Source organism: Cydia pomonella, chromosome 3 (genome assembly GCF_033807575.1).
Source record: "Cydia pomonella isolate Wapato2018A chromosome 3, ilCydPomo1, whole genome shotgun sequence".
NCBI classification, from domain to species: Eukaryota; Metazoa; Arthropoda; class Insecta; order Lepidoptera; family Tortricidae; genus Cydia; species Cydia pomonella.
In genome coordinates, this window is record NC_084705.1 from 11,846,257 (window position 1) to 11,873,076 (window position 26,820).

The 26,820-nt window shown below is 36.3% G+C and overlaps 1 protein-coding gene across 1 annotated transcript in view; it reads left to right on the forward strand.

Moving 5' to 3' along the window:
* The first annotated feature begins 748 nt into the window (after window positions 1–748).
* LOC133516083 (lachesin-like) overlaps window positions 749–26,820 on the forward strand; it is a 118,746-nt gene continuing 92,674 nt past the window's right edge. The window contains exon 1 of the mRNA XM_061848795.1: window positions 749–985. The gene's annotated coding sequence lies outside the window, so the exon portion shown is untranslated. The remainder of the gene's footprint in view (window positions 986–26,820) is intronic.

Here is a 26,820-nt window from a genome sequence, read left to right on the forward strand (position 1 = left end):
AAAGGCTTCAAAGACTTTTAAGCTTATATTATTTCTAGCGTTGTCCAGGTCCCGGCAAGAACCTGGGGTTTGTCCGGCAACCTAATTCTAATATTTGACACAGGAACTAGTGTTTTTTTTAAACTACGTCCTTCAAATTGTGATCGTGATCTGAAGTTTTCCAGAGCATTTATTCGATATTTTCGAACAAAAAGGACGAAGACGAGCTTATAATTCAGAAAAGAACTTTACTAAAAGAAAGAAAAAATCCAAGACACTTTTTAAATGTTTGATTGTTTGATATCCTGAAAATAAACTTAATTATTGTTATTCAAAGCGAGTGGTCTCCGGCTTAACTTGTGCTTATAGCCCTACCATAAATATCAGGCAGACCATCGTATTTAAGGGATTGAGATTAAGCTCTGATGGAGGTTCAGCGGGTTATTCCAATTTATTTAGGTTGAAGACTACAACGCTGGTTTTATAATCTCCAAAAGATTATAATGTGTACACTTTTAATAAGTAACGATAAAGATATACATTTTTTGTTATTAAATATCTAGTGTTCACTTCAATTCTACAAACGCTGGAAGTGGCCGCATGTTGGTGTACACTTTGCATTACTACAAAAGTAAGGAGTTACGCTTCAAATTTCATAATCTCGGCGCGTAGATTATCTGTACGATTGTCGGCAAATTCAGCGATGATAAAACGTATTCATAGCGTTTACGTTTTGACATCGCGTCGCGTCAGATGCAACAGGGCAGCGATTGGAGCGGTGGAGCGCGCAGGCGCGGGCGGGCCAGGGTGCGGGGGGGCGGGCGCAGCCTCCACGCTCGTTTTTAATGAATCGCCGCTACCCGCGGCTCGCGCTGCGCTCGTAATTTCGTGCGCTCTCTTTAAAAAGTTAACTAGCAGCTCTTCTCGCCATCTCCCTCCCGCGCTGCCGTGTGCATTAAATAATAACCAGGGGCGGCTGCAGTGGCCGGTGACCGATGCTTCCCAGGTAAGATGCAACAATACTTTCCTCCGGAGTTTGTTGTTATACAGTTGTTTGCCTAATAGTTGTGTTAATGTATACAAAAGTTCGTTTTTATCTTTGAAACTTTAATAAAATTACATTTTATTGCTTGATTCGCTATAAAGCTCTTCTAAAAGTTATTCATTGATCTGTTTTAATTACCTAGGTATATACATAAACTTAGCAGGTACCTACGCTGTATAGTTTTCAACTTATCATATGTTAAAGACAGTCAACTTAGAATTTCTTTTTTGAACATTAATTAACGTCTTCTTGAATAATTAATAAAAGTCATGAATGAAATTGCAGTCATGATATCTTGATGGTTGTTGAGTACTTTTTGTTAAGATATAATGAATATGCTTTGTGTAATACATTCGACAGTTTTTTTCTAAAACGACATATGGAAAACGAATATTAACGGCTTTGAAACCTTTAAAAATGTATATCGCAGATATATATTATAAGTATAAATAAATCCACACGGGAAATGTCTGGCCGCCCCAATAGCCGATACGCGGCATCCTATATCCGTCATTACGGAATCTCACGATGCATTTACTGAGCATCCCGTAACCATTTATTGCGTTCAAATCATGTATTAGATCCCTATTTAGATCTAAGTTGTCTGATCTTATAAATCACTGGGTAAATACGGTCATGTGTGAATTCAAGGGATTCGTTAACATGAATCCCTTGAATAAGTAAGCTATATTTTGAGATTTTTGGGAGTTACTCATTTCAATTTCGTCCTGGTGTCCCTTTGTTCAAGATAACAATGGATCTGTCAATGTTGTAGCCGCGATGAATAAGCTGTCGATGGATAAAATTGTTCTCGCCGCAGAAAACAAATGGAGCGCTTTTTTGGTGCCAAATGTATCTTCGTACACGTACTACTGTCGTTTTAGATTAAAAATTGCCTCTCTATTTACTGACGCTTAACGTATATCTTTTTAAATTAAATTGAATTAGTAGATAATAAATACATTAACTGTAAAATAATTATATTTAAGTAACTATACAGTTACGAGTGCGATGACATCATTGAATTGATCACATTTTCTGTAAATAAAATCCTCAACACTTACATCAGAAACGTATTAACAGCAATTTAAATGGTATTGAAAGTGTAATATTTTTCAGTGCCTTTTACTATATAATCTTTTATTCAACGATGCCGATGGTGAGCAGTTGCGAGTGGAAGATTTTGTTTATTAATTACGCATTCTTATATTTTTTTATGTGTAGATGTAATAAAACATACCATGCATTATAACTAAAAACCCATGTACAACTATTAAAACTAGTTGTTGGGAGCTCCCCTATTCGATCGGACCACATATCGCAGTTTTCAGTTTATTTGTTTCCCGCAAATAAAGCAACGCTTTATAAGCACAAAGATTGTAAGATAACATTTGGAAACTATAAAATATATCGAATATTATTTGACAGACGACAAAGTCAGTGTAATGTATTTCAGTATGTTGTGATTTAACGAATGTTTATTGGTTTAAATTTAATGAAAAGAGTTATATTAATTTTAGTTTTAGAAGGTTCTATAAAAGTATCAAATTCAGACTACACCAGAGATACTGCTGCAGTATTGCAGCGCGACATTGCTGCAAAAAATGTCAATTTTAATATAAATGTCTGATAAAATGTCATTTTTGACGTTTGCGCTGCAAATATCTAAATCGATGTTGATGCCCGGATTTATAAAATTTGTGGCAATAATACAGTCAGAAGTAATGTCGCGCCGCATACTAGTAAAACTGTTGTAGTCTATTTTTTTGTTTGTTTTGGTCACAGCATTCACAGGAGGTATTCAGAGGAAGTAGGTTACATCGAATGCGATGACTGTATAGACCAATGGCCGATCGGCATTTCTTGCCGCATCTATCAAGGATGTGTCCTGACCCTAATAACCCACCGTAATAACCCAATTATTAGCTTGGATGACGTTTGATAAAGTACCTAATGTACCTATGCATGTGAAATTCTGATGGCTAGCGCAGCAGCATCGGTGTGGAAATGCTGCTGCACCGTTGATGCGGGCGGTGTCAACGTTACATTCGGCTGCCGATATGCATTACTGTTGCGGCATTACTGCTGTGGCGTTAACGCGGGCGCTGACAGTAATGCAACTGCAGTCGCCATCCGAATGTCACCTCCTCGTCCTGCCCAATGTGATTTATAAAGGACATATTCAGTTTTTACTGAAATAGTACATTTCGACATTTCCGCACGTGTATCGAACGACGTTTTTTAATACAGTTGCGAAAAAATAAGAAAAACAAGTCCTTTTTTTATTTTTTTTTATTTTATTTTATTTATTTAACACAGTGCAAGCTTACAGTACTACACCAATTCGCTTACACACTAGAAAAATAGATGTCAGGAAAATAAAAACATACAAACAGATAACATGTCAAGAAAAGTTACATAGTCAGTCAATTAATTACAATATTTAGCATATATAAAATGTCGAGGAAGATCAAATTTACAAATTCAGCCAATTAATTACAATAATTCAAATTCAAAAAGTGTCTAGCAATATTACATAGGTACGCTAAACTATTGGCAAACATGTCGGCATCTGCGTACTGAGCGAGCATTGAATGCAGGCTCGATAGAGCGCGTGAGGTAGGAGCGTGCCTCGCGTAGCATGTGCGAGCAGAAGGCCGCTGCAACAGGCATGGCCGGCGGCGTGGTGTTACTGCCCCGTCCACATCCTGGGGTATCCTCTTAGGAACTATCAATCCCATCTTCTCCAACACCTCGGGACTGTCGACTCGATGGTGAACGATCGAGAGATAGTGAACTAGGAGTAAGAACTTCCTCCTTAGTTCAAGTGTCTCCAGCCCGACCATCCCCGAGACAAAGATGGAGGGATAGAGATACGGATAGTACCCATAGGCTTTTTTATATAACCAACGAGCAAATTTGCGTTGTATTCTCTCCAACATTAGAGAGTACTTGTCCTCATAAGGATCCCAAACAATGGCACCATACTCTAATTTACTGCGCACATATGCGTTATATAAAACTTTAGCCACTCCAACATGAAACTGTTTACATATCCGCATAACAAACCCTAATGTTTTACTCGCCTGCTTACTAATATTAATGACATGTGTGTGAAAGTCAAATCTATCAACAAGAACTAAGGCCAAGTCGCGGATTTCACTAACTCTTTCCAAGGTGGCATCGGCTAAACTATATTGAGTTAGGAGTGGCGAACGTTTGCGTGAGAAAGTTATCACCTTACACTTGTTCACATTAAAAGGTAGCCGATTTATGCATGTTCTTATAAGACAGAAACAATTGTAAATATAAAATATTATACTATTATTACCTAAGTATCGTTATTTACGATAATTTGTGCATCGTATATTTAAATTGTATGAAAACAATATCGAATGTTACCTTTGGAAACTTAAAACATTGTTGCAGTAAGAAAAAACGCCTCTGCTCTGACAGGCGTTTCGGCAGCTATTCCGTTCCATTCAGGCAACTTATTAAGAACGGTTTTTCAATATTAAAAAATAATCGTGTTATAATGATGAAGAGGTAAGTAATAAAATATGAAATATGCATATATTTATTATTTTTACATTAACAATAGGTTTTTATGTTGATTACGACGTTTAAAGGAAACTAACATTAACACTCATCAATAAGTAGTCATGAATTGGAACAAGTGGAAAAGTAAAAAGCTAATACTAGTTCGCGAAATCCAACTTTCCGCACGCTAAACAGCTACGTAAAGTAGCACTTTTTGAGCAACAGTATTAATTTTTTTTTTTTTTTTACTTAATATGTGAAACAAAGGAGCATCAACCCTTTTTTTAAACATAGTTTATATTTCAATGGTGTACACTGAGTATGGTGGGCAGTACGAGGGTAAACTGATAACCTCCTTGACAATAGGAGTGACGTTTGTTGCCGCATTACTGCAGTGATTAGAACTTTCAATCCGTCACTCATTTACATCACCTGCATCAACACCATTACAGTAACGCCCCAGCGGTACATTCTCCACAGATCCACGCTTAGATCCTGGATCCGCGGATCTTCCCATATTACTCGTACAGTTCAGATCCGTCGTGCAAACCCTACCCACGCTGCTATAAATAGATTTTTGTGTTGATCCAGTTTTTGGAATTTTTTCAAAATGCGGAAATTGGCATACAGGACGTAAGCGCCAATGGCGTCTAAGATGGCGCTTAAGACCATTGTGAGTTCATTGTGATAACGACTCAACAAACTAGGTATTTTTCACTTTTACATTTTCTTAGCTATATCATAGCAGCTGTATCATAGCAGAATAAGTAGGTAGTTACCCGTTTTGCCCTAGGGCACGTTAGACAATAATAAAATCAAAAACGTAAAGAACTAAGCCCGAACTGTTATCGTCTTTTGGGGTTAAATAGTACCAATACAATATGCTATTAGCAAAATTATGGTAGGTAAACGAGTTTTCGAATTATCTTCTGACACATTTCTGTCGTGGTTTGAACAAACTAATCAGTTTCTTTATTTTGCATCTAGTTACTCTGGTGCCCGATCGAAACTTACACTTAATTTCGCAATAAAACAGCGTCTATTACTCGTACCCATTTTAGACAAACGATACGCAACGTCATCTACGAAGATGTACCGCTTACCTATACCATAGACAAATAGCTCTTTGCCTATACCTACATTACATTTCCATTTACCCGTAGCAAAGCTATACATAGGTAAGCTTTATGGTATGCATTAAGTACGTTCAGATGTAAGCGGTGTTGTGGCGAAGCGCAGATGCAAATATTGCCAGTATCGTGCGTTCGTCGGAAGCAGTTTGATACAACGAAGCACAATTTCCTTTGCCGCCGCCCGCGTTCTGCAAACTGTTGATAGCGAAGCTATAAACGATAATAAAGTAAGATTTAAAAGCATTCGGATGCATAAAATGAGAACCCACAATTACAAATAATATATGTAGATGATGCAATTAATGAGGATTAAGCATAGTGGAAATTTGAGTTTTATATTTAATATTTTTATTCCAGTCAGCCGATTGAAGTTTATGTGTGATGTGATAATGAAAAATGATAACCAACAAAATAAATGCGCGATGCGTGAATAACGTTATTTACTCGACTACAAATCCAAAAGGAGCCCTTAGAGCGTTTAAATAGGAGACGGCTTTCGTATTTCATATTCTATTCCCCTCTGCTAAAGTACTCAGAACAATGCTCTTGGACGCTTATTGAATCTGTTTTATTAATTTTAAAATCGTTTTCGGTGCGAGATGAGTAAGTAACAGAGATGTACAAGATATGTCATGATGAGATCAGATGAGATCAGAGATGTAAAAAGTATCTATAATACGAAATAGTGAAGTATCTGAGATATCAGATACAAGATACCTTTGGAAACGGTATTTAAATAATACTTTTTGAAACAAAACTTCGTTTTTTTTGTTTTAATGTTACCTTAATAAATTGTATTACCTACAATGCAAAACGTTTTTCTTAGTCTAAACCATTTGACTAAGTAGGCATTTAGATCTCGACTTTTTTGTGGATAGACCGTTTGAATCATCCGAATTTGTTATTAAAAACCAGCCAAAAGCATGTCGGGCCATGCTCGTGTAGGTTCCGTTTACGTAGTTGCCCGTTTGTCACAATAGGCGGCCTTGAACGGGGGCTAAGTAGGTAGGTATCAGGTGCAGTGAGCTGCGAAATTGCATGGAAAAATTATGAATAAATTCATTGATTAAGTCGCCATGTACTTTTGCGACTGATGGGACACAACAAGTAATAGTTTAAAAGTCAGAAGGACAAATCTTTTTCTTTCAGAGCGACTGTTTCCGAAAATATTTATTCTATCAAAAAATGTTTGTCAAAAATCCTTCATACTTTTGAAAGACCTATCCCTACACCATAGGGTTGGAGCGAAAGAAAGATTGTACGTCAGCTACGTGTAAGGGAGTTAGAGTTAGACCAAGCTAAGTTGGCAGCGATTCTGATAGCCTAGACGGTAAAAGTGTTATTTTGAAAAGACGGTTACAATTTTCAAAGTAGGTAGAAATGTAAAGCTGCAATAAAAAGTCTTATTATATTACAATACAATACTTTTTATTCCACACCTCACATAGTTTACAATAAATGTACTTTCTGTACAAACAAATAAAATATATTATACATATATTGGAAAATAAATAATTCTGGTTTTACGCTGTTCGACTTTACACCGGTAAATAGAAGAGATCACTGAAAATTGGTCTTTTCCAAATAGCAAGAAAATTTGCAACATCCTACATGCCTGATTTCGAAACACTTAAAATTACCTCGAAGTTTCGTGAAATGCATAATAAATAACTAATTTAGTATGTTGTCTCTTGAACAGAGGCCTGAAGAGAGGTGGCCTCGAAGCAGCAGATCTCTAGGAACAAGTGACCCTGTACCCATCACAAAGATTGCTAATAGTATTTACGAAAACGAAGCATCCCTGTCATAGTTATCGTCAAAACTAGGGTAGATATGCGGCTAAAATGCAACGAACTTTCATCGTAGAAAGTTCAGTTTTTCGTACGAAGGTAAATTCGCTAAATTAACAGAAAATGTGTGTTACTTAATTCTAGGCCATTATTCTAAAAACCTTACTTTATTCTCAATCGCATCAGTTTTTTTCATTTGAAGTTTACAGTTTTTTTTGTAAGCAAATATTTTTATTGCACCATTAATTATACATTTTACATACATAGACTTAAATCGAACGAGATATGAACCGTGATTACCTTTTATATTATTTATGAGCTCCTGATATTTCGACGCAGTTACATGCATCTTGTTCGGTTCATGTGAAACTAACCGTGAATCATTCAAAACTTTATATAAACATATAATATACTTATACTATAATATACATATAAACAATATATCAAATGGCAACTTAAGGCAGAGATAGAAAGTAAGTATAGTTTCAGCTGATTTTTGAAAATGGGGAGACACATAGCTGATCTCAATTCACTAGCAAAGCATTCCACAACCGAACAGCCGGGAAGGCAAAAGAGCATAAGGAAGCAAGGTATTATAAAGTCTTTATTTATATTTATTTATTTATTTATTTATGCATGCGTCTAGTATTATAATCATATTTCTAAAATCTAAACGTTTACGTAAATTATTCTCATCAGGATTATAGAGTTAATCAATCAATCAATTTTTCGTGCTATGGCTCCATCAAGGTGTTGATGATTCTGCCAATGCCGAGGTTGGATAAGACACGGCTAGTATATGAATCTTATCATATTACAATCATAGATTATAGAGTTAAGATATTGACAGAGAGAATCGGGCCGAATGTCACTAACAAACTGTGACACTCTGACACTGCAATGGTTGACGGTTTGAAAGGGGGGGGGGGGGGGAGGGGTTTCCTCCTGGATGTCCCGGCGTCAATGCAGAGATGTGATGGAGAAAAAACCTCTAAACTCTCACTCTCTTTTTAAATAAAAAAGAATTGTGACTGTTTTATGGTTGACAATAAATACATATGTACCTACCTAATATAATAGGTTTTGAAAAATTCATGCAAGTGCAAATATAACTACTCTTTCAAGCTAGATGCACCATACCACGAGTAAATACGGGTATATTGAGTTAATACTGAGCATTTACTCGGTATTTACTCACTACCCAGCAGTAACGTACTTAACTGTCTCGTAATTAAAGAAGTTTTTATAACTGAGAAAGTCAAGAAGAATCAACATTCCTGAAGCGGACTGTCAGGATTCCAATAGAATTATTTAATTCAATCCCCAAGCTAAACATTGAGAACGAGGTATTTTAATGAGTTTTTTCATGTAGAACAAAAAATAGACGAGACATAAAATACGAATAAGTCAAATTCCTTCACGAGCGACACCGCATGTAGGGGGCGGTATTTTCCAATAAAAAGTTCAATAAATGTACAACGCGACGGGTATTAGCGCCGCAAAATTCCTCGTCGCGTAATAATAACATAAAGATTTTCAATACGTGTCCCAATAACAGTACCGGGGATCGAGACGACTCTGGCCTCTGTTGCCTCCGCGCCAGCTTCGATGGCTCCGCCTGTGGCACTCGCCCGCGACACTTATCAGCTCGAACCATCTATTTATACTTCAGCACACAGAGCATCTCGAATACCTAACAGTTTAAATATGAAGCTTTATTAATATACTCGTTTAACTAGAGGTGGAGATTTCATTTTACTTTGATGCTGGCGCTAAGAGCTTTGTTTTAAAATTATAATCTCTTATGTATACTTTGGCTGATGGTGATGGCCCATTGAATCACGGAACACAAAGTACATTACTGTTCCTACAGTTTTTCTCAATTAACAAAAGTAAGTACTTAACTATTAAATACACTTGTTCCTCTGTAGGGAACTTGTATATGAAACGTAGAAACCTGTTTTTAATGAAAAGTGTTCGTCAAAGCGTTTCGGTAAACTAACTAGTGAAAAACGAGTTTTCACCAAGGCGTTTCGGAAAACTATTTAACTAGGGAAGTCGCGTTTTCAATTGAAATGGGTTTTCCAGTAGTATATACAACGATAATTCAAAAATCGGGTAAAAGTAAAATATTATTTTTAGACATTTTCCAATCTTTTTCAATGTCGTCTGAAATATTTACTGTTATATTTCAGTTTATGAAACAAGACACTAAGATGTAATAATTTCACAGCTATTTCCTGTAAATATTTCGAGTACCAGGGATGTTTTATGTTCAAGTTTAATTAGTTGACGTTTAGTTAACCAGCTTACTAGTGGTTTCGCTTTTTGCCTTCAAATCAGCAGTTAGAGAAGTGACCATATTGGCCCGCGTTAATTTTCTAGCAAATAATTTCCACATCTTCATATGCTTCATATGCAGCTGCTATCGCTTCCTCGATTTTTAGCTTAAAAATAGAATAAATTCACAAAACCGAGTAAACATTATCCTGTGATTTGAAACACAGCTGTGACAATCTTATAAGTTTTATGTACTTGCCCAAACTTTTCGCGTATAGAGGAATCTGTCTCGTTTGCTGACTGCTTACAGTTAGGGATTTCAATCCCTTTGCCGAATTCCCAACATTCCGCCGTGACCCCACTCAAATTAACCCATTATTTTCTAAAATTGTTTCGAGTATTCATTACCAATATTGAAATATCTGCGGTAACTATTTTGTGTTGAAGGCAAATTTAATTACAGGATAAAATAAGATGATGTTATAGTACCCATTACTAATAGTATCATAATTCTATTAAGAATTATATCATATACATTGCAATAAATATATCTTAAAATATAGTTTTTACTTATATATTTTAATATTTCATTGATTAACAATAACAAATGCAAGCTAAAAAATACCTAGGAGATTCATCGCTTGCACCCTATATGTTTGAATCTTTCATGTTGAATGAAATAGTAATCGCATGTAAAAAAATTTAACGCAAAAAATCCAAAGACAATAATGACATGTCTACTGAAATGATTGACTGCTTTCCGCCGGTTGTAATCTCATTATTCCTGTTTTTATTCAATAAGTGCATTCACAGTATCCTGATTGCCTAAAGATAATTAAAGTACAGCCGGCTTATAAAGGCAAAGGCGAAATGCACATACCTAAACATTTCCGTCCGATATTACTGATACCAGTTATTTCCAAAATATTCGAGCAAATGATGAGCAATAGGATAATGAATCATATTACAGCTATAATAACCTATTAAACCGGCAGCAATATGCCTACCAACCCGGGCGCTCGACAGCGGACGCGGCGCGCGATGTCGTGACGCGGGAGCTAGCGCACCAAGCAGGCCACCTATGAAGTTGTATGTAGAACTAAATAATAAATGCTATTCAGTCAGCTGTCAACCGGCCTTCGATTCACTGCATTGGCGACGAAATTTAAATTTTTTATGTGTTTTTTGGGTTAAATTCGTTAAGTTGTGGGTGAAAACGCCGCTCACCTCCGCGTGCCTCCCCGCGGCCTCGAGTGTATGAGCCAGGTCAACCTCTTCCTTCTCGCATCCCGTGGGTTCCATGTGTTTGGTTACTAGCTTCACAAGTTGGTCGAATGTCATGCGGTGTCGAGTCGGAATGTATAAGTATGGAGTGCGGGAGGGCACGCAATACCGGAACAGGCGGCGAAGAGGTTGCGGCCTGGTATGACTCATTATCTGGTGACGAAACGGAGTGTATGAGTATGGAGTGCGGGAGGGCACGCAATGCCTTTGATTCACTGCAAATGGTAATGGACCTGGCGTGTTACACTGTCTCAGAGTTTCTGCAAATGACCAACCCGTGGACCCTAACACATCAAATACCTATAATAAATGATTAATAAGAATATATATGAATGTATAATGTAACTCTAATCATTAATGAAACTAAATGTACTTAGGTGGATTGAATATGTATTTATTATTGACAAGTTCCTCCTTTTTTGGTAGGTTTATTTAAAAAATAATTTCAAAAAAAGTAAATATTAAAATATACTTCATAATACAAAATAATAGGAGTTGCGTAATATGACTACTATTCAATATTGATCCTAGCAAAAAAACTGTAAGTAAATAACCTTTTTTGTACAAAATTTTAGTTTAACCACCATCCACACCACCACCCCTACCAGTGCATCTGCGGAGCCATGGTTGAGGCGAACGGCCACCATGGCCTAAGTTGTGCAAGATGTGCTGGTAGGTTTTCGAGGCATCATTCCATAAATGATATCGTTCGTCGGGCGTTGATATCCGCCCAACTGCCTTGTGTTTTAGAGCCTCAGGGTTTGAGTAGGACAGACGGCAAACGACCGGATGGGTTAACGCTGGTTCCTTGGGCGAAGGGGCGTAGTCTCATTTGGGATGCGACGTGCGTCAGGACTTTCGCTCCGTCGCATCTTAGTCACACGGTGCGGAGAGCAGGGGCTGCGGCGGAGGGTGCAGCAAAGCTCAAGCATTCCAAATACTCGAACTTGGAACCAGTTTACGACTTTGTCCCGGTTGCGGTGGAAACTGGTGGACCCTGGTGTTCTGAGGCGAAAACCTTTATTAAAAATCTGGGGCGGCGGTTAAGAGAGCGAGGTTTGGGTCCCCGTTCTGGCTCATACCTGGTCCAGCAAATATCATTACAGTACAGCGCGGTAATGCGGCCAGTATTTTTGGAACTTTTGCGCCGGGTACGTGTCGTCTCGGGGATTAACGGGGAATCGTAGGTAGTTTTAGGTTTTTGGACAAAGCTTGTTGCGGATTTTATGTTGTACCTACATTAATGACGAAGCCTGTGGCGGATTTTTACTTATGTAGATTGGACGAAGTTTGTTGCGGATTCTGTTTTGTATCTATGCTTTTGACGAAGCCTGCGCTGTGGATGATATCTCTACTAATCTAAAAAATTATGTAATAGAATACCAATAATTAAAGTTACTACATTATGACGTTGAAATCGATCAGGATTATTTTTGTTTAATTATTTACGTGTAACATTTTTTTTTGCCGCCGTTTACGGGTTATTTACGAAAAACTAAAAAAAACCTATGAATTGATTGTAATTAACTTTCCCCTTTTAATATTGTTTTAAATATTGATTTTAGAGAGCAGTATTTAAATGGTATTTGTAGATTTTTTGTAAATTATTGATATGTAAGAACGTGTTTTGCTATGGGCTACCGTTTACGAATTATTTACGAAAAACTAAGAAGGAACTTTAAAATAGACAATAATTTACTTTTTCGGTTTAATATCTTTTTAAATATGAATCCTAGCGAAAAGCGTTCTGCTTGTTAGTAAATTTAACGTAAATTATTTATGTATTGATGTTTTTTGCTATATCATTTTTTTGTTTAAACAATGTTTTTTACTACTGGCCGCCATTTACGAGTTATTTACGAAAATAACGAAACATGGACGATAAAATTGATTTTAATTATATTTCCCTTTTAATAAAAGAAAAAGTGTACGGAATCTTTCGTGTAGGCAATTTTATATAGATTATTTGCGTATAAAGAACATTTTTTGCTATAAGTAACGGTGGCCCGTTTACGAGTTATTTACGAAAAACTAAAAAAAAGGACCTTTTAACCTGAGCTGACCTCTGAGCTCGTCGATCGAGTAACATCCCTAGTGAGCAAAATGTTCAAGTTGATAAACAAGACCAAGTGCGGATAGTTCGAATAACTCGTGTGGGTAGAAGGTACGGGGACAACGCAGCCCTCGAAACGTCGGAGGTAAATTAAAAAACTTATACTTCCGCGATACAGTCCTGTTTTGTTAAAAATAATGATTAACAAAAATTGTGAACGTTTAAATCAGTGTAATTACTTCATTCTGTTTTCCTCTTTGGCATTAGGTATGCTGTATGGTAAAAACCTTTTGTTTTAAGAAAGGGCAAAGCTGTTGTTTAACCTCTCGTGCTAATAAAAATACCCGAGCAAGCGAATGATTCTAAAATTTAAAGATAAATCTTGAGCGTTGCTAGGGTTTCAAGGTTTAAAAACACAACATTTTTCGCCACGCCAACGTGAGGAAAATACTAACTCAAATACATTACAAATTAAATCCAAATGCATGCTAATAAATATTTATCATTCAAAATCATTCTAAATGTCACTTCTAGCAGTCAACATGAGGAAAAAACCAAATTACTTTGCCACTCTTGGGGATAAAATGCAACTTTCTCATCAATTTTTGAAGAAAAAAGAGAGCCTTTACGAGGTGGTGTGCTGAAAAAGTATTTCAATCCGAAAATCTCAATTTAATTAATTGTCTAGTCGTTTTCAGATGTTTAGTATGAAAGAAACAGGTATACACGAAAAAAGCGGCCAAGTGCGAGTCGGACTCGCGCATGAAGGGTTCCGTACCATTTAAGACGTATTAAAAAAAATCTACTTGCTAGATCTTGTTCAATATTTTACCACTTACACATTTTACCACTTTGGAAGTGTCTCTCGCGCAAACTATTCAGTTTAGAAAAAAATGATATTAGGAACCTAAATATCATTTTTGAAGACCTATCCATAGATACCCCACACGTATGGGTTTGATGAATTTTTTTTCTTTAAATTTTATGACGTATTAATAAAAAAAAAAACTACTCACTAGATCTCGTTCAAACCAATTTTTGGTGGAAGTTTGCATGGTAATGTATATCATATATTTTTTTTTAGATTTTTCATTCTGTTATTTTAGAAGTTACAGGGGGGGGGGGGACACATTTTTCACTTTAGAAGTGTCTCTCGCGCAAACTCTTCAGTTTAGAAAAAAATGATATTAGGAACCTAAATATCATTTTTGAAGACCTATCCATAGATACCCCACACGTATGGGTTTGATGAATATTTTTCTTTAAATTTTATGACGTATTAAAAAAAAAAACTACTCACTAGATCTCGTTCAAACCAATTTTTGGTGGAAGTTTGCATGGTAATGTATATCATATATTTTTTTTAGATTTTTCATTCTGTTATTTTAGAAGTTACAGGGGGGAGGGGGACACATTTCTCACTTTAGAAGTGTCTCTCGCGCAAACTATTCAGTTTAGAAAAAAATGATATTAGGAACCTAAATATCATTTTTGAAGACCTATCCATAGATACCCCACACGTATGGGTTTGATAAAAAAAAAAATAATAATTTTATGACGTATTAAAAAAAACTACTCACTAGATCTCGTTCAAACCAATTTTCGGTGGAAGTTTGCATGGTAATGTATATCATATATTTTTTTTAGATTTTTCATTCTGTTATTTTAGAAGTTACAGGGAGGGGGGGGGGGGCACATTTTACCACTTTGGAAGTGTCTCTCACGCAAACTATTCATTTTAGAAAAAAAATGATATTAGAAACCTCAATATCATTTTTAAGACCTATCCATAGATACCCCACACGTATGGGTTTGATGAAAAAAGATTTTCCAGTTCTAAGTATGGGGAACCCCCAAAATTTATTGTTTTTTTTCTATTTTTGTGTGAACATCTTAATGCGGTTCATAGAATACATCCACTTACTAAGTTTGAACAGTATAGCTCTTATAGTTTCGGAAAAAAGTGGCTGTGACATAATCGGACAGACAGACGGACATGACGAATCTATAAGGGTTCCGTTTTTTGCCATTTGGCTACGGAACCCTAATAAAAAAGGCATATAAAAATTACAGTTATTTGTGGATAGATACAACAACTACACATGAAGAACTTGCAATCCGGAGGTCGCGGGTTCAAACACTTCAAAACCCGGCTCGTACAAACATTCAGTTTTTCGGAATGTATGTACGAAATATTATTTGCTATTTACTAGTCGCTTTTCGGTGAAGAAAAACATCGTTGAACCCGCGATCGCCGGATTGCAAGTCGCACGCTCTTACCGCTAGGTCACCAGCACTTCATTTCGGAATGTATGTACGATATATTATTTGATATTTACCAGTCGCTTTTCGGTGAAGAAAAACATCCCAATATGGCCTAGTTTACCCTCTGGGTTGGAAGGTCAGATGGCAATTGCTTTCGTAAAAACTAGTGCCTACGCCGTTCTAGGGATTAGTTGTCAAGCGAACCCCATGAGCCGTGGCAAACATGAAACAACGCGAGGAAGATGAGATACAACTACACATAATATAATAGTTGTGTTCAACCGTATATAGAACGCGAAAATGCGTTCCCTTGGGTCGTAGGCCAAGATTCTATTTGGGTCACTTATTCAGAGTAGCTAGTTATTAATTAAATAACGGACGACATAAAATGTTTTATCTACCTACTTCCATATCATAACATCATAAGATAAGCTACTGGCCTATATTAACAAACCTTCATCGTATAGTTGAATCGTAATTTTTACTTTACTTTATCGATAGCTGATATTTTGATGAAATTTAAATTTAGAATATCTCTGAGAAACAAAGGAGTTTGATTTGACCTCTATTCTAATATCAGTCGAGATGACATTTTATTCGAAATGAAATGTCAGTTGCGAACAATTTTGACGAATCTCGCATGTTACTTGATATGGAACGATATGGCAGTCGGCCCTTGATTCTAGTTTGTCTCTGAATTTAAAAATAACTACGAACGCGTGACATGCGTGAAAAAAGTTTTCATTTACCGCTATTTGACATTTTGTTTATCTTTTGATTAGTTTTGTGACTTGTATAAAATTAGTTTGTTTTGTGGTAGCTTATGATATGGATGTAGATAAAGCGGTGTACCTACACTGCTTTATCTATATCCATATCATAAGTATCATAGTACATAACTATACATAATTAGGCATTATGTCGCGATCACATAAACTACTATTGTTTTGCTTAAATACGGGCTTTACCATTTTAAATATTACGTCTAGTATTTTTATTTAAGTAAACCTAAACCTCGGACGTGGTTTTTGCCTCCGTGCGACAACCCTGACCACTAAGGCTTGATGATATGCGACACGTATACACAAACATTTACTTATTATTCTAAACATTCTAATAATACTAGATTCATCAGTACCCCTAGTGTAAATTTTATCGACATCATAACGTGACGAACGCGTTTGCGTTTCCAAGGATTTTGAGTTTCCAAAACGTCCCGCTTGGCGCGCTCTTTCTAAATCCAATACAAAATGAGACTAAACGCAAACGCGTACGTCACGTTTCAAAATCGAATTTATTTACACTAGGGGTACTGTTCGGAAACAATATCATTAACTTATCCGAACGAAAGGGTAATCAAATCAGTAAAATATTTTTTGGGTAAGAGCTTGCCATATCAAAAACCTTTAAAAGCTAACCGTATCAAGTGTTTTAGAACGTGATCAATCTATGGTAAACTCCAAGTCATTGCGCGAAAAAGAGACGGGAAAAGGGTAACACCTTAAAACAGTAAGTGGTAAATATTAAAGCTATCTAACCATGTACAGCTTTCTTCCATATCGATAGTACATTTGATAGGGTTACTTCATCGAAAAGATCAATCAAATGAAGGGTTTTCTGGTCATCGGTCTGATTATGGTTTAAATAAGCATCAAACACACAAACTATACTGTCGCGGTACTACATTAGAAATCGCTTACAGTGATAAGACCGCCTGTTGCTACCTTTATTTATACTATTGTAAATCTGGTTTGAATTTGTTTTTTATGTGGTGCAATGAAGAATATTTACTTACTTATTTACATTTACACTGTCGCGGAACGGGATTCGGGCAATCGATAGTTTTGTGTAGTTTATATTTTTCGATGAAATTGTGTGTTATTGAACCTCTGCCCGCGTAGTACCAACGACGTGCCAATCGTTAACGCTCCGTAACGAACGAAACGCAACTGTCACTGTCGCACTAATATGGAAGAGGGATACAGAGAGATGACTACGATACGCTATGAAGCGTTAACGATTGGCACGTTGGCTATGCCGCCTGGTTTTCTTTACTGCTACAGTACACAATTTTGTTTTAAATCCCACATAAAAAAAAGTATTAAAAAAAAATACCTGTCACGACTTTCCCTTCACATTATTTATAAAAGAGCTCTCCTATTTTTCGTAAAGCCCTTGTTCACCTTCTTTTAATTTTTCTTTGGTAGTGACAGACCAATCTTTCTTTTCAAAAAGCGACAAAGAGATTTAATAATTAAATTCGTAAAGGATTCGCCGGTAACGAGCAAAGTTCCTAGCCTCAATGAATGTAATTTTCAAAAGAAATCCTAACTTCTTCAATTTATAGGTTGCAATACTGAATTTATTTCTGTAAAAAGTATTTGAATTTAATTTTGGTAGACACGATTTTTGAAGTACCTTTACCGGTTCTTTAGCGTAAAACCTGTAACATGATTATAATTTATATTACCATCATTATGGTTGTCTCTTTTATGTAAATATTATATATAGGCCTTTACTATATGTTACTTAATACCTAAGATTAAAATGTAGGCTAGATTTACTTAAAATAAATTTGATTAAATGACCATTTAGGTATATCATGATTTAATATAAACTTAAGAATGTATATAAAAAACACAACTATATTTACAACATAATTAGCCAATAATTACGCTGAGAAATATTGAACTTCGTCGTTCTGTTCCTAGGACTTTTGTATTTTTCATGAAAATAAGTATTTTTCCATAGACGACCTATCTGGCATAGTGGGTAGTGACCTACTGACCCTGCCTATGAAGCCGATGGTCCCGGGTTCGAATCCTGGTAAGGGCATTTATTTGTGTGATGAACACAAATATCTGGTCCAGTACGGTTTTTGAGTCTTGTCTTTTGAAAATGCAAATTCGTCTTCGCAAAACAACGAAGAAGGTGAATTGTAATAATAGTAAATCTCCACACAGTTTACCTAGAAAAAAAACCGGCCAAGAGCATGTCGAGCCATATTCAGAGTAGGGTTCCGTAGTTACTCTTCCGTCACAATAAGCTAAACTGGAGCTTAAAGTATGGTAGATTGTTAACCAAGGGATGAACTGTGGGTGTACGTCTTTTTACTATGAAGGGGAAACTTTTTGCGATAACTCAAAAACAGATAAACTGATCATATCCACTATAGTTTTCATTTAATGTCTTTCTTAAGCTCTACTTCCAAGATTTTTTTCATATTTTTTGGATGTATGATTCAAAAGTTAGAGGGGGGGGGGACACATTTTTTTTTCGGAGCAATTATCTCCGAATATATTCACTTTATCAAGAAATGTTTGTTGAAGACCCCTATTAGTTTTGAACCCCACACTGTAGGGTTAAAGCAAAAAACAATGTTCACCCCCACTTTACGTACGTAGGAGAGGTACACTAAAAAAAAAATTGATTTTATTCTACGACTTTGTCGGCTTTATTGATTTATATATCCATGCCAAATTTCAGCTTTCTAGCACTAACAACCACGGAGCAAAGCCTCGGACAGACAGACAGACGAACATGGCGAAACTATAAGGGTTCCTAGTTGACTACGGAACCCTAAACAAGAGCCCACATACTCGTATCACCATATCTTAATGAGAACTAGGTATATACTTAAAATGGCGGGACGAAGAGTATTGCACTTAGCCTGTCCTATATAAAAAAAAAACTGTAACAGCCAAGAAACCCGACTACCTTTATAAAAAAAAATAACTGCTTAAAGGATGAGCACCATCTGAATACTGTACAATACAAAAATAGCACTGCAGTAAAATACAAAACAAATTATCCTTATCGCACCACAAAACTGTTGGGTACACTGGGATCGTTAAATTCTCAGCAGTTAAAATCTGGAACAATCTGCCTCCACCTCTAAGAAATCATGTATCCCAAAATACTTTTAAAACTAAACTGACATCTATTTTACTCTGAAGAATACTTAAGCACCCCTGAAACACCTAATAACCAGTACCTTTATTTTCATGTATTGCCCTAGCTAGTAGTTTTTTACTCATGCCTTACCCTTGCTAAGTTAACTTAGATTAAGTTATCAATAAATTTTACAAACACGTGTTTTATATTTTAACTTTTAACACATTACTTACAGTCACGGGTGAACTGAAAACCAGCGCTCTGACAGTAAGTCTGTAACACAGCAAATATAATATAGATAGACTTAAGAAATTATGTTAATTATTTTACTCTGAAGAATACTTAAGCACCCCTGAAACACCTAATAACCAGTACCTTTATTTTCATGTATTGCCCTAGCTAGTAGTTTTTTACTCATGCCTTACCCTTGCTAAGTTAACTTAGATTAAGTTATCAATAAATTTTACAAAACACGTGTTTTATATTTTAACTTTTAACACATTACTTACAGTCACGGGTGAACTGAAAACCAGCGCTCTGACAGTAAGTCTGTAACACAGCAAAAATAATATAGATAGACTTAAGAAATTATGTTAATTTAACTTCTCCTATTCAACATTGTTTTTCTTTTACCTTCTTTGTATTCTTGTATGTGTGTGGCAATAAATAATTATTATTCTTATTCTTTAAAAAAAGATTTAAAGGCGCCATATGAACTCAAACCTCAGAAAGAAAGTTAACCGCGATTTCGACTAGTGTAATTTATTTAATCCAAGTTGTTCGTTTATTAAGCAGGGGGTAGATTAACACCGGGAGCTTAACGTAAGATGTGACTTCTCCCCGCTCTCCCCCCAGGGCCAGGGCTTCGCGTGACGCAGACAGATAAGCTAATTACTTATTGTGATTTACAAACTGGTTCTTAGCAAATTTTATACCTAAATTTAAGAGGGCAATTGTGAATAATGAGTAAACGTCGTCCACCACAATGGCCCCAATTAACCGGACAATTTAACTTTTTAATTGCGAATTTAGAAACTGGGGAGTGTTATGGTTGAACGCGGTCTGTAGATTTTATTGCCATTTTTTGCTTAGTATATCCGTTAAGTTTTGTGAGACTATGTACAACGGAGCGTAAGTATTGAGGAATGTATAATATTATAATTGTGTACAGTCGAGTTCATAAATATATGAGCAAATCCAAGGCTTCAAAAATAAATGAGCATAGAAAAGTACATATGCATCTGAACAGATTAACCAATCAAAAATATGTACACATATCATCTGTCATATTAATCTGAGCAAGTATCACAATAATATGTAAGCAACTGAAAACTGATAAATGTCTGTAAGTATTAATATTTTTCAAAATTACTTAACCAGGTGAAAGTACACAAATACCTACGCAAAAGATTTTTCAAATATTTATAAGCATGTAGTGGCACAAAAATATCTGAACCAACGTTTTACTATTTTATGTGAACACATAAGTTCGTAAATATCTAAACTACCATCATCTTAACAAACATAAGACTTAACAATTTGACAATCATCCAAAAGAGCACCGTACTGTCAAATCATATATTTGTCTCTTTCATTTTAAGTGTCAAGTCATAGAGTGTCATAAGTATTTGCTTGCGGCTTCTTACCCATTTTTGCTGCTTTCGATTTATGATCGACTTAAAAGAGGTTGTTATCAACTTTAATAACTGGCCACTTACAATTTTAAAAATGTTAAGTTGTTCTTGATGTTAATCTTCAGCTGTCGATCATATATATACCATAACAAAATGTACAGAATTTCCGAGCATTTCAAACACGTCATGTCAAAATACAATCTTCTTCCTCGCCTAGACCGGGAATTTTGCCACAGTTCATGGGAGCCTGGGGTCCGCTTGACAACTAATCCCAAGATTTGGCGTAGGAACTAGTTTTTACGAAAGCGACTGCCATCTGACCTTCCAACCCAGAGGGTAAACTAGGCCTTGTTGGGATTAGTCCGTTTTCCTTCGCCGAAAAGCGACTGGTAAATATCAAATTATATAACTCATTGGTACGAGCCGGGGTTTGAACCCGCGACCTCCGGATTGCAAGTCGCATGCTGTTACCGCTAAGCCACCAGCGCTTCAAATACAATATAATAAAATAATAACAGAGTAACTGATAATCTCTTAACTTGAGACTAGCTTAAGCCTAGCCATACTTATATTTTGATAAGTAGGCCGTGAGAGTCACGTGATTTACTTATTCAGTTTTAATCCGATATTTATAAATGTCTACGTGTTCACATAAAATTATAAAACGTTAGTACAGATATTTTTGTGCCACTACATGCTTATAAATATTTGTAAAAACTTTTGCGTAGGTATTTGTGTACTTTAACTTGATTAAATAATTTTGAAAAACATTTGTACACATATTTATCATATTTCAGTTGCTTACATATTATTGTGATACTTGCTCAGATTAATATGACAGGTGATATGTGTACTGTACATATTTTTGATTGGTTTATCTGCTCAGATGCATATGTACCTTTCTATGCTCATTTATTTTTGAAGCCTTCGATTTGCTCATATATTTATGAACTCGACTGTAATATTATAATAGTTACATTAATTTGACTACAACAATGCAAAGTAAAATTATATCCAGGTTTTAAATACGCATGAAAATTAAGTTCTTTTAATATTTATACGTAGTCTATACCTATACTTCGTTTAAAAATGACTAAACATATACATATAGACTTAAAATTAAAAATATTAGCAGATGGTAAAAAGTATAAGTACAATTTATCAACAGTAATTCTAAACAGATTTATTATTATATCAATAAATACCTACTTATAATCTCCATTGTGTGATGCTATTAATCAATTAATTTATAAAATAGTTTATTGCACAATAAAAATATAAATGAAAAGACGGACTTACCACCCAACCATAGGGCAATACAGAAACCCACCGAGTTTCTTGCGCCACGCCAGTATCTTCTCGGGATTGGGGTTTAAATACAAATAGGGTAAGAACCGGTGGTAGTTTTTGACAAATTAGGAATTTTACTTTCACTTTCAAATAATAGTATGGGTTATGTATACATACATTTAAAATGCATCATCTATATAATAACGCGGGCTAAATAATACTTCAAAACATTAACAAATCGAGTAAAAAGACCTATGTACATTCTCAACCGTCTACTTATATTTTTGGCTTATTTTCAATACCTTGCTTGGCATTGGTTTAGCGTAAGATCGTGCGAGTTTCAACAAAAAATACCTAAAATAATCGCCAAAGACTAATATTTTGAATTAGTAAGCCACAAGTAAGCATACGCAATTACACACCATTAGAATTGAAAACATTACAAATAAGATGAAATAAATAGTCATAAATATTCGGAAAGCTAACTGATACTTGTGGAATAAATCGAGCGCAGCAGGCACAATTTAATCCCGGCCCATTTCTTTCGGTGTCCCTCGGAAAGTTACCTGTTTCGACGAGGAACTTTTCTGACTTGAATCCATATAGAAACTTGGGACTACCAAACATAAACAAGACCGCGTTAGCCGCTCAGTCAGTCGGTCAAAGTAGTGCACCTTCCTACTTAAGTTGTATATTATTTAACTTTAGATGAAGTGAAGGGTTGATAAGTAAGTATATTAACTTAGCTCGATAAAAAAAGCGCTGGTGGCCTAGCGGTCTTCTTCTTATTCGTGTAAAGGGGTCAAACTTTTTAAATTAAATTCTTGTCTGCCAATGCTTTGCCACTTCTAGCCCTCTGGGTGTAGCCCTCAGGAGATCTTCCTCAGTGCACATCGTTGAGCACAGGGAACATTTGATCATGTGTTTTGTTGTTTGGAGTTTGGCCTAGCGGTAAGAGCGTGCGACTTGCAATCTGGAGGTCGCAGGTTCAAACCCCGGCTCGTAATACTAATGAATTTTTCGGAACTTATGTACGAAATATTATTTGATATTTACCAGTCGCTTTTCGGTGAAGGAAAATATCGTGAGGAAACCGGACTAATCACAATAAGGCCTAGTTTACCCTCTGTGTTAACGCGAGGAATGCCGAAGGACCAGAGGAAAAGCGCAGTCCAAGAAATACAGAGGGACTATGGCTATGAGAAAACTAAAAATGAGAATAAAATTAAAAGGATGTTAATTATGAGGCCGACCGTACCTGGGTATAGATTCCGATTTGTTAACGGCGGCCGCCGTATTTAATTTTTGGTTCGTTCTTCTCTCTCCTTACTCCTTCACACTCACGTTTATCACTCTCGTTTATTATAATTATTTCATCGTATTATTTAATTCATATTATCAGGAAAAAAGTATATTGATTTTTCACTTCATTGACGTTGTCCAACAATTGACAAGTATTTAAATTTTTAGCTTCTTTATTTTGCGTTTAAGTAGGTCGGCAAAAAGGCGGGTGATATGAGAATAAAAATGAGGTTGAATAGAGTAGATAGTATGAAAGAAAAGCGAGCGAGATGGATGAATATGAATGATAATGAATGAAAAAGGGCGCGAACACTCTGGGTTGGAAGGTCAGATGGCAGTTGCTGTCGTAAAAACAAGTGCCTACACCAATTCTCGGGATTAGTTGCCAAGCGGACCCTAAGCCCATGAGCCGTGGCAAAATGCCAGAACAACGCGAGGAAGAAGAAGAATAAAGGCTGGCCAAGAGCATTTCGGGCCATGCCTACTTGCCCAGTGAACAAGTAGGATTCCTGCTTTGCACGGAAGTTATTAGTTAACTAGTAGGTAGTAGGTGTAGGTACCTATCATGTACTTACATAAAAGGGACTTCCTTTGTAGCACTTGCACGTTTCTTTACTAAGAAGGGAAGACTTTTGCGAAAACTCGCAAGTTTTTATAAAATCTTTACTAAGCTATTTTTTTGCCTTTATTCAAAAGTGAGAGGGAAGTACATAAGTTTGTTTCCTCTCGGGTCGATCATTTCCAAATATTTTCATTTTACCAAAAATGGTTCTTGAAGACATTTATTATTTTTGAAGAACCTATCCAACGACACCTCACACCACGGACAGACAGGAAGCGAAAAAACAATCATTCCCACTTTACGTGTAGGGGAGGTACCATAAAAAATGTTTTTTCTAGTTTCTATTTTGCCACGTTGCGTTTTCGGCATGACAGATTTATGTACCTATACCAAATTGCAGCTTTCTAGCATTAGCGGACCGACAGATGGACATCGAAAAACTATACGTAAGGGCACCTAGTTGGTTATATTGCTCCTAACTAGTTGACTACGGACCCCTAAAAAACCCTTGTCCATAGCCAAATAACCTTTAAATCGACGTTACTTAAACAGTTTTAATAAACACTATTTATTTTAGAGAAGCCGTAAGCTTTTATGTATGTGTAAATGATACCCTAGTTGTATTAAACAGGTAAAATATTTGACAAAATCTTCTCTACAGTATTGTCTTTGTTTAAAAAAACAGAAGTAAGTATGCTAAAACCGTTGTGATATCACAATATCCAAGAACTTTTTTCAATGGGATAAAAAGAAAGTGAGCGTGGAAGCCCAAATCATCGAAACCTCCGCAGTTTCTATGTACTTGGAAGCAAGATTTAAGAGTCCGGTGATAATCGCCATGAGGCCACTGCTGGTATCGTCTGGTTTTGGTTTCGTTACTGCTCTTTGGGGTTGGTGTTTGGTGTGCAACATTACTTACTAACTGATTTTGTCGACATTGATTTCGACATTTGCTGCAATGCCGCAGCAATACTGCTGATGCAGTCTGAATCCTAATGTTATCCTCAAGAAGTGAACCAATTTGGAATCATTAGACTAATCATTTGTCTTTCCCTTGTAGGCTGCTGCTGCGTTGGACATTTCATTTTATTAATCTGGAAAAGCTTTTAAACATAATTTCTTTTTAGCTCTTCAACATTTCAACGTCTAATTCTTGTAGTTTTTAGATGTTTACTGTAATTAGAAGCGCTACGGCTAACCCCACTGTAAGCATAGCCCGAAATACTCTTGGCCAGCTTTTTGAGCCTTACCAAATGCGGTAATACGTACTGTCCCTTCAAAGCTCAAATAATAAGATGTATATTTTATCAGCAATGAATTACGTTTATTGAATGTGACCACTTTAGCTTCGCACTAAATGGAATTAGGGAATGAACACAGACAATGTAAATATGACAATGAGAGGGCTGGTTGGAACTCATATCGGCAGAGTGCCACCGGCGAGATAACGCAATGACGTCTTTGTGAACGGATGTAAAATTAACTAAGCAGCGGAATGTTGATCCGGTGCCGGTGGTATCAAGAGTTCTAGACGTCTGTTGTTAAGCGGTTGCTCAATTTGCTCATCGGTATAATCACAAATTAATTCTAATGCGAAAACATTATTTGAACGCGTCTTTGTACACTGAAAGATGTTCGCTTACCTTCTGTAAATCTGGGAGCACTGCAGTACCTCCGCCAAGAGGAGCAAAATCATAACTCTACAAGCCCTAACTTCACAAACTCTTCACCTTAGTCAAAATATATGGCTTGACCGTTCCGCTTCCGTCACATGGGCGTAAGGAGAAAAATGTATTCACTATTCATTATTTTTAGTGTTCCGTACCTCGAAAGGAGAAAACGGAACCCTTATAGGATCACTTTGTTGTCCGTCCGTCCGTCTGTCTGTCTATTAAGACCCTTTTCCTCAGGAACGCGTGGAGGTATTAAGCTGGAATTTATATCAAATACTCAAGTCTACTTGAGTATTTCATTATAGAAGATCACATCCTTCTCATCCCCTTCATGGTATCTTCTTGCAGAATAAATGAAAACTGAATTATAAATTCTATTATATATAAATTAAATTAAATTATCATTTATTTCGACCATCTGGGATCATACATATATATACATATAGTATATTTTTGTCATTTTACAGCCAATTTATCGCATCTTATATGTTTGCGGTTAGTTCCTGTTGTTCCTTGAATGTGGCTGCGAAAGTTCGTATTTAGGCCTATGTGATTTAGTTCCACATTTAATCGATTTGCCTTGTTACTTACCTTACAGCTGTAATGTTAGTAGAAAAAAAAACACAAACAACTATATGTTGGAAAACACATTGGCCACAAAGTAAACACCATTCAATTTTATTACGTCGAATACTCTCCCTTTTGAAAATCCCCGGTGGCAATCCCGTAAATCTCTATTTGTCGCAACTAAAACAGGTCACGGCGGAAGGCTATTACGTTCCCTAAATGCTGCCGAACTCCCTGTAGAGCGCTCAAATCCACTTCGAACGGGCTGGTGTCAAACGCAGGCCAGGGTTGTTTGTATTGTTTATTGTCGCGGCGGTCGTTCGTACGCCAAAGACGCCGTTGCAGTCACGGCAGCATGTTTCAATGGAATTGAACAGTCCTACCGCGCAACTATTATATCCTTGCCCACGAACGATACTTATCCTCACTTAACGTCTCCTTTACCTTTTCCCGTCGGAGCTTTACATCGTATTCAATAGACGTCGCCTTCACGGTGCTTACTCGCATAAGTTGAGTCGATTATTTATCT